This window comes from Bubalus bubalis, chromosome 18, assembly GCF_019923935.1.
Source record: "Bubalus bubalis isolate 160015118507 breed Murrah chromosome 18, NDDB_SH_1, whole genome shotgun sequence".
NCBI lineage: Eukaryota > Metazoa > Chordata > Mammalia > Artiodactyla > Bovidae > Bubalus > Bubalus bubalis.
This window is the reverse complement of record NC_059174.1, coordinates 57,439,882-57,447,869: the sequence shown is the minus strand read 5'-3', so window position 1 is coordinate 57,447,869 and position 7,988 is coordinate 57,439,882. Positions and strand designations below refer to the sequence as shown.

General features: G+C 39.2%; 1 pseudogene; it reads right to left on the bottom strand.

Moving 5' to 3' along the window:
* Positions 1-6,551: 6,551 nt before the first annotated feature.
* LOC123330199 lies at positions 6,552-7,563 on the bottom strand (annotated as a pseudogene).
* Between the last annotated feature and the right edge of the window lie 425 nt (positions 7,564-7,988).

Below are 7,988 nucleotides of genomic sequence, written 5' to 3'. Positions count from 1 at the left end.
CAGCATCATTCCCTCCAAAGAAATCCCAGGGCTGATCTCCTTTAGAATGGACTGGTTGGATCTCCTTGCAGTCCAAGGGACTCTCAAGGGTCTTCTCCAACACCACAGTTCAAAAGCATCAAGTTCTTCGGCGCTCAGCTTTCTTCACAGTCCAACTCTCACATCCATACATGACTACTAGAAAAACCATAGCCTTGACTAGACAGACCTTTGTTGGCAAAGTAATGTCTCTGCTTTTGAATATGCTATCTAGGTTGGTCATAACTTTCCTTCCAGGGAGTAAGCGTCTTTTAATTTCATGGCTGCAGTCACCATCTGCAGTGATTTTGGAGCCCCAAAAAATAAAGTCTGACACTGTTTCCACTGTTACCCCATCTATTTCCCATGAAGTGATGGGACCAGATGCCATGATCTTCGTTTTCTGAACTGTTGAGCTTTAAGCCAACTTTTCACTCTCCTCTTTCACCTTCATCAAGAGGCTTTTAGTTTCTCTTCACTTTCTGCCATAAGGGTGGTGTTATCTGCATATCTGAGGTTATTGAAATTTCTCCCGGCAATCTTGATTCCAGCCTGTGCTTATAGTTATACTTTATTTCTTATGTAAACCGGGTGTTAAATTTTAAAAACTCTATAATTAAGTAAGAGGAATTTCATGAAATCAGTTTGGGGCATAAAAGTTGCTGAATCATAGTACGGCGAAGGGGTGAGGTCCAGTATTGAAACACTGGAGCCCAGGACCAGTAAAGAGATGCTCCTGGCAAGTCCACACTAGTCACTGTTCCTGCTCAAAATTTCCAGACAGGAGTAAAATCCTGATGCTGTGTTATCATTCACCTTCTACCAAGGGACCTACTGTGTATTAAAACATTATTAGGAGGTTTGGGCGAGGGCATTCTGTGTGGCTTGCAGGATCTTAGGTCGCTAACTAGGGGCCAAACCCCTGTCCCCTGCAATGAAAGCACAGGAGTCTTAACCACTGGACCACCAAGGAAGTCCCAGGAGTATTTGGTATCAGCAGAATTTTTGTTACATAGGGAAAATGGAAAAAATGACCCACAAGTGACTTGTGACTCAACTGAAAATGAGGGTATGAATTGTGGGGGATGAAATAGTGACTCCCAATTTGGCCTGATATGTCCATCCCTTTATCTCTATATTGTCCCTAAAATCTACTTTTATCACCCAAAGACTTTCACCCCAGTACTTCTTAGGTCTCTATCCATCTTTTAGCACCTGTCCCATCACCTTGCAAGGTCAGGATTTAAATTTTCCTCTCTAACCTCCACCTGCTCAAAATTCTCCAAGCCAGGCTTCAACAATACATGAACCATGAACTTCCAGATGTTCAAGCTGGATTTAGAAAAGGCAGAGGAATCAGAGATCCAATTGCGAACATCCGCTGGATCATCAAAAAAGCAAGAGAGTTCCAGAAAAACATCTATTTCTGCTTTACTGACTATGCCAAAGCCTTTGACTGTGGGGGTCACAACAAACTGTGGAAAATTCTTAAAGAGATGGGAGTACCAGACCACCTGCCCTGCCTGCTGAGAAATCTGTAGGCAGGACAAGAAGCAACAGTTAGAACCAGACACGGAACAACATACTGGTGCCAAATTGGAAAGGAGTAGGTCAAGGCTGTATATTGTCGACCTGTTCATTTAAGTTATATGCAGAGTACATCATGTGAAATGCTGGGTTGGATGAAACACAGGCTGGAATCAAAATTGCAGGGAGAGGTATCAATAACCTCAGATATGCAGATGACACCACCCTTATGGCAGAAAGCAAAGAAGAACTAAAGAGCCTCTTGAAAATGGAAGAAGAGAGTGAAAAAGTTGGCTTAAAACTCAACATTCAGAAAACTAAGATCATGGCATTGGGTCCCATCACTTCATGGCAAATAGATGGGGAAACAATGGAAACAGTGACAGAGTTTATTTTGGGGGCCTTCAAATCACTGCAGATGGTGACTGCAGCCATGAAATTAAAAGATACTTGCTCCATGGAAGAAAAGCTATAACCAACTTAGACAGCATATTAAAAAGCAGAGACATTACTTTGCCAACAGACGTCTGTCTAGTCAAAGCTATGATTCTTCCAGTAGTCATGTATGGATGCGAGAGTTCGACTATAAACAAAACTGGGTGCCGAAGAATTGATGCCTTTGAACTGTGGTGTTGGAGAAGACTCTTGAGACTCCCTTGGACTGCAAGAAGATCCAACCAGTCCACATTAAAGGAGATCAGTCCTGAATATTCATTGGAAGGACTGATGCTGAAGCTGAAACTCAATACTTCGGCCACCTGATGGGAAGAAATGAACCACTGGAAAAGAACCTGATGCACCAGCCCCAAGCATCCAGCATCAGGTTCTTTTCCAGTGGTTCATTTCTTCCCATCAGGTGGCCGAAGTATTGAGTTTCAGCTTCAGCATCAGTCCTTCCAATGAATATTCAGGACTGATCTCCTTTAATGTGGACTGGTTGGATCTTCTTGCAGTCCAAGGGAGTCTCAAGAGTCTTCTCCAACACCACAGTTCAAAGGCATCAATTCTTCGGCACCCAGTTTTGTTTATAGTCGATTTTACATGTTTCAATGCCATTCTCCCAAATCTTCCCACCCTCTCCCTCTCCCACAGAGTCCATGGGGCTGGTGCACTGGGACGACCCAGGGGGATGGAATGGGGAGGGAGGAGGGAGGAGGGTTCAGGATGGGGAACACATGTATACCTGTGGCGGATTCATTTTGATATTTGGCAAAACTAATACAGTTATGTAAAGTTTAAAAATAAAATAAAATTTAAAAAAAAAAAAAAAAAAAAAGAACCTGATGCTGGGAAAGATTTAGGGTAGGAGCAGAAGGGGACGACAGATGTTGAGATGGTTGGATGGCATCACCGACTTGATGAACATGAGTTTCAGTAAACTCCAGGTGACAGTGAAGGACAGGGAAGCCTGGTATGCTGCCGTCCATGGGGTCGCAAAGAGTCAGACACAACTGGGTAACGGAACTGAACTGAATCTCCACCTGACTTCCATTTCCTCACTGCACCTCCACTCTAGCCCTCCTTGGAATCCTCTCCCTCTGACAACTCTTTACCCCCACAGTCCATGCACCCCAACTGGCTACTTCTTGCCTTCAGGGCCTCCCTCTTCCTCATGGGTCTATATTTTCCTCTATCCCACTCACCTCAACCCAATTCCCATTCCCTCTGTACACCATCCTCTAGAAACCTTCCACTGTGAGTCAAATGTCTGGGGCCTTTCCTTTAAAGAAACAAGCTGAATGTTTAAACAAAATACTTTTTCCAAAATCTTCACAATCATGGAAACTTTCTCAGTTTTTCTTGCTTCTCTTGGTGCCGGTGTACATCATCACCAAATTCCCAGACATCATTTAGAAACATAGAACAAGGAAACCATCCACTATGACCATGTAGGAAAGCAATAATCCAGCAAACCTCGCTTGCTCAAGCTCTAATATTGGAAAGATAGACCTGTTTTCAGCATTGCCTCACTCCTGGGAGATAGCGTCCTAAGTGTGGACTATTCTCCTGATAAGAGTGTTTTGATATACTTGAGGCATTGGGCCATACAAGACCAGTGGGACCAGAAAGTTAATCCTAACAATGCCATTTATGATGGAGAGCTATTTCTGCTCTGGAGGGCTAGGGTCTGAGTAGCTGATGTCAGTCACACGGGGCCTCAGGGCTACCTGCATGACCCCCAGGAAAACCCTGCAACCTGGCTCTGGTGAACTTCCTAAGCTGACAACACTTAATGTATACTGCCAACGTTGTTCAGGGCAAACTCACAACACCCCCATGTCACTCCCCTGGGAAAGGACATGTGGACTCTTGAGCCCGATTTTTTGTGTACTTTGCCCCATGCACCTTTTCCCTTTGCTTATTCTAACCTGCATCCTTTCACTGCAATAAAAAGTAACCTTGAGTGTAACCACTTCTGAAACTTAGAGTCCTTCTATGATTTATCAACCTTGAGGATGGCCTTGGAGACCCCTGACTGAATCATGTTAAAGAATATAACAAAAATTCTCTGATGGTCACTTTGCTGTGAAACTAACACAATAAGTCACCTATACTTAAAAAATAAAAATAAAATTGAAAAAAATTAAATTAAATTGAAATTAAATTGAAAAATAATCTCCAATTAATAAATAGTGATATTCAGATAAAATTGTAGATCTACTTTTATTGGACTAAATATAGACCCCTGACAGGGGAAAGAAATTTGATTACAAAGTAAATCCATTAAGACAATATTTGTGTAAAAATTTAACCAAAATGGACTATATTAAAGAATTCATTTTATGTCATTTCAAGTAAAACATCAGGGATACTCTAAAACCACATTTTTAAAAAGGGTATACTTAAAGCTAAAGAAAATTATTACACATCAGTATCAAAATGCCATCAGTTGTGGGATGATAAATGAGAATCTTACTTAATTTTATTGTTTGTATATTATTGTTTCCATGGGAATCAGATTTCTATTACGCTGTAACAAACTGACATGATATCAGCTGCCTCAAACAACACATTCATTTTCTCACATGTCAGTAAGTCAGAAGTCAAAGTGTCTGCTCCCCTGGACTCTTGCTTTCAAATTGGAGTATAGTTGACTTACAATCTTGTGCTGGTTTCAGGTGTACAGTAAGTGAATCAGTTACATATATACATATATCTTAGCTTTTAATGTGTAGTAAAGGACTTCCTTGGGGGTGTCCAGTGGTTAAGACTCCACCCTTTGAGTACAGACAGTATAGCTTCAACCCCATCAAGGAACTAAGATCCCAGAAGACAGATGGTGCACTCAAAAAAAAACAAGTATGCTAAATTTCTAGGTAAAAGTTAACACATGGTAAGGAAACAAATTTCAAAGAAAAAAATCAATTATTAAGTAGAACTACATTTTAAAATTAATGGAAAAGAAGTTCACATACATGAAACAAGAAAATAAACTTTATTGATATACAAATGTGTCAATTATTATATTAAATGTAAGTAGACTAATTTCTTAATCAAAACTGTTACTATACTCAAGAAATGTTTTCTCAAGAGATACAGATAATAATATGATTAAACTGGAATAATAAAAAGTACAGTTTATGAAATCTTAACGAAAAACAAGTATGGCAATATGCTCTTCAGATAACATACATATTAAGATTTATCACTAGTGTAGTTATAGGCATTTAAAATTGTTCTTATGTACAACTTTCCAATAACAAATATGTTTAATTCTATATGTATTAATATATACATAAACATAGCTTCAAGAAAATAAGTATACACATTTATAGATATCTGTACATTGTGTATAAATATACACATTTATAGATATATGTAGCTATATCTATAAATTTATAGATTTATAGATATATGTACTTTCTTTTTCTTGCTATGTGATCTAGTTTGTGGTAAATATTTAAGTGTTTCAACTAAGGTGAAAATGTTGGTTTCTCTTTGGGGTACAAAGTTCAATCGATATATAACCATTGGGTTAAAATAAGTATTTTGCTTTTCAGCCTGTTGAATTCTCAATACTTTCATTGGCTTCAATGAAAAAAAAATGTAAAATGTAAATGTAAAAAAAAAATCTCTCCTAAAACTGAGAAAATAAAATAAAATTAATTAAAAAAAAAAAGATGTACTTTGCTCCTTGAAAATCAAGAACCACAAACTCTGTACACACAGAATCGATCCACGTCTTTTCTCTCAAATGGCTCTCCACGGGTTGCTCTGAATTTGGTGGAAGTCTCTACCACAAACTAACCTCATAGAGCATTCACCTGCAAACATCTTCCATCCCAGTATGTCCAATTCACCCTCACTAAAGAGGGAAAACACTGACTTCTACACAACCCACGTGTAGGTTGCAATTCACATATTTTTCCATTGTCACAATCACGTGTAGTTATTTAGAATCTAGTAAAATGTAATGCTATGCTCTCCTTTATGCCACTTCAGTTCAATCTGGTCATTTCTATCTAAAAATGCTTAAACATGCTCATCTTCCCACAAAACATCATATTCCATATAAATGACTGTCTTCATTCTAAGAATATAATGTACAAAATTCATGACTGGCTTCCAAAAGCATTACTCAAGAACTGAATTTCCCCTCCAGCACTCTAGTCTTCAGGTTTAGCAATGACTTGCCACATGCTGTTCCATTTTCATACACCTTTTCTTATATCCCATGCCTACTTTATTTTTGGAATTTTATGGTTATAATTAAAGTTACACACTCATACAATTCTCTATGACAATAGATTGTTTGTGGACTTGACATTTGTTATGGCATACATTCTGAACTCCTCAACTGCAAGCACTAGTAAAACTTACATTGCAGAAGTATTACACAATAATTATAAAATACTTCATTAAAAGTACACCATGATATTGTTTACTTTGAAGGAGATGCTCACCACTACTGTTTACCATTCTCTGGTAAGCCACTCACAATTTTACCTAAGACTCTGAGGGAAGTGAGGAAACAAGCCAATGAATATAGTTCAAATACATACCATTTACATCTTTCTCTTAAGGGTAAGGGAGTTTGTATCCCTTTTCCCAGCAAAGCAAAGCCTGGGTATTCTGGAATCATGACTCATGAGCAGAAAGTGGCTAACAGTTGGGAAACACGCAGTGATTATTCCAGAGACGTTCAAAATGAACAAACTAGGATTCTTCAAATGACTCAAAACAATATAACAGATTGAGGAAAGGGTGTTAAACTTAACAAAGGTGCTCACAACAAGAACGATAGTTTTAAGGTATCTCTGGACGCAGGGGAGGATTTGGAGGAGACGCTGATGCTATGAATGCTTTGGACTCTCTACTTGTGCCTGTAGAGGATGAAAACTGTGGAACCACTGGCCCACATCATGAGCACAAAACATAAGACATCAGGGAATGATATCAACGCTGCATATAATGAGTCTCTGATTTGGTCATGGCGAACAGCATAACAGTGTCCAAACATTTTCTGTCTGTGAAGTTTTTGTTGCTCAAATTTCCAGTCACATACATAGCATACGCAACATTTACCAGCATGTTCACGATCCAGCACAGGATAATTGAAGGAAAACCAACTGCAGAGCTTTCACTTTAAGCTCTGCCCACCTGGAGGTCTGGGGACAGATGGTGATGGCCTGGAAGACACTCAAGGGGACAATGGTGCCAATGGACACACCTCTGCTCACTCCATGAACATATCTGGAAAATTCGCGTGTAAAGTCACTGTCCATGAGGGGCCACCCAAAATTTGCCATTGTATTGTGGAAGCCACCAGAGAACAGAACCAAGATGTTGGCAACAATCAGATTCTTAACAATCAAATCTATGGTCCTCAGCCTATACCCAGTGCAATAAAGGAAGAGATAATGGAAGAGAGAAATTCCCCAGCATTCCAAATATAGTCTGTAATAATAAGATCAACCCTTCTGACAAATCACCACCAGCTATGCTGTCAGGTCTCAGTGACTGATGGTTTTCTTCTGAGCTAGAGGATTCAGAATGGGAATATGAGGCATGGAACATAGGTACCAGGTCAAGTGAAATCCAACTTTCTACCCTGAATTAATTACTTGAAGTTTTCCTTCAGGTCAAAACTTCCATGGGTTCCATGTACAGCCATTAAAGAATACTTGTGATGTATGAATCACTGCTATGAAAGCCACACATGTGGTAATGTCTTTATTTCTCACAAATTCAAGAGACAGACACTATTATCTTTCTTAGAGTGATGAAGCAAACGTTGACACAGAGAGGTGAAGTGTTCTAAATTGATTCACTAGTTGGGGGCACATGGCTAATAGGGATTCCTTGGCTGAGCTGGGGAATAGTGCACTTAATCCAAAAAGCACTGAATAACTAGTTAGTTACCTGTGTTCTGCAAATAAACAAGATCTAAATTTAGTTTTGTGTGTTGTCATTTCAATTTAGGTTGGTGGTAATTTATCTTA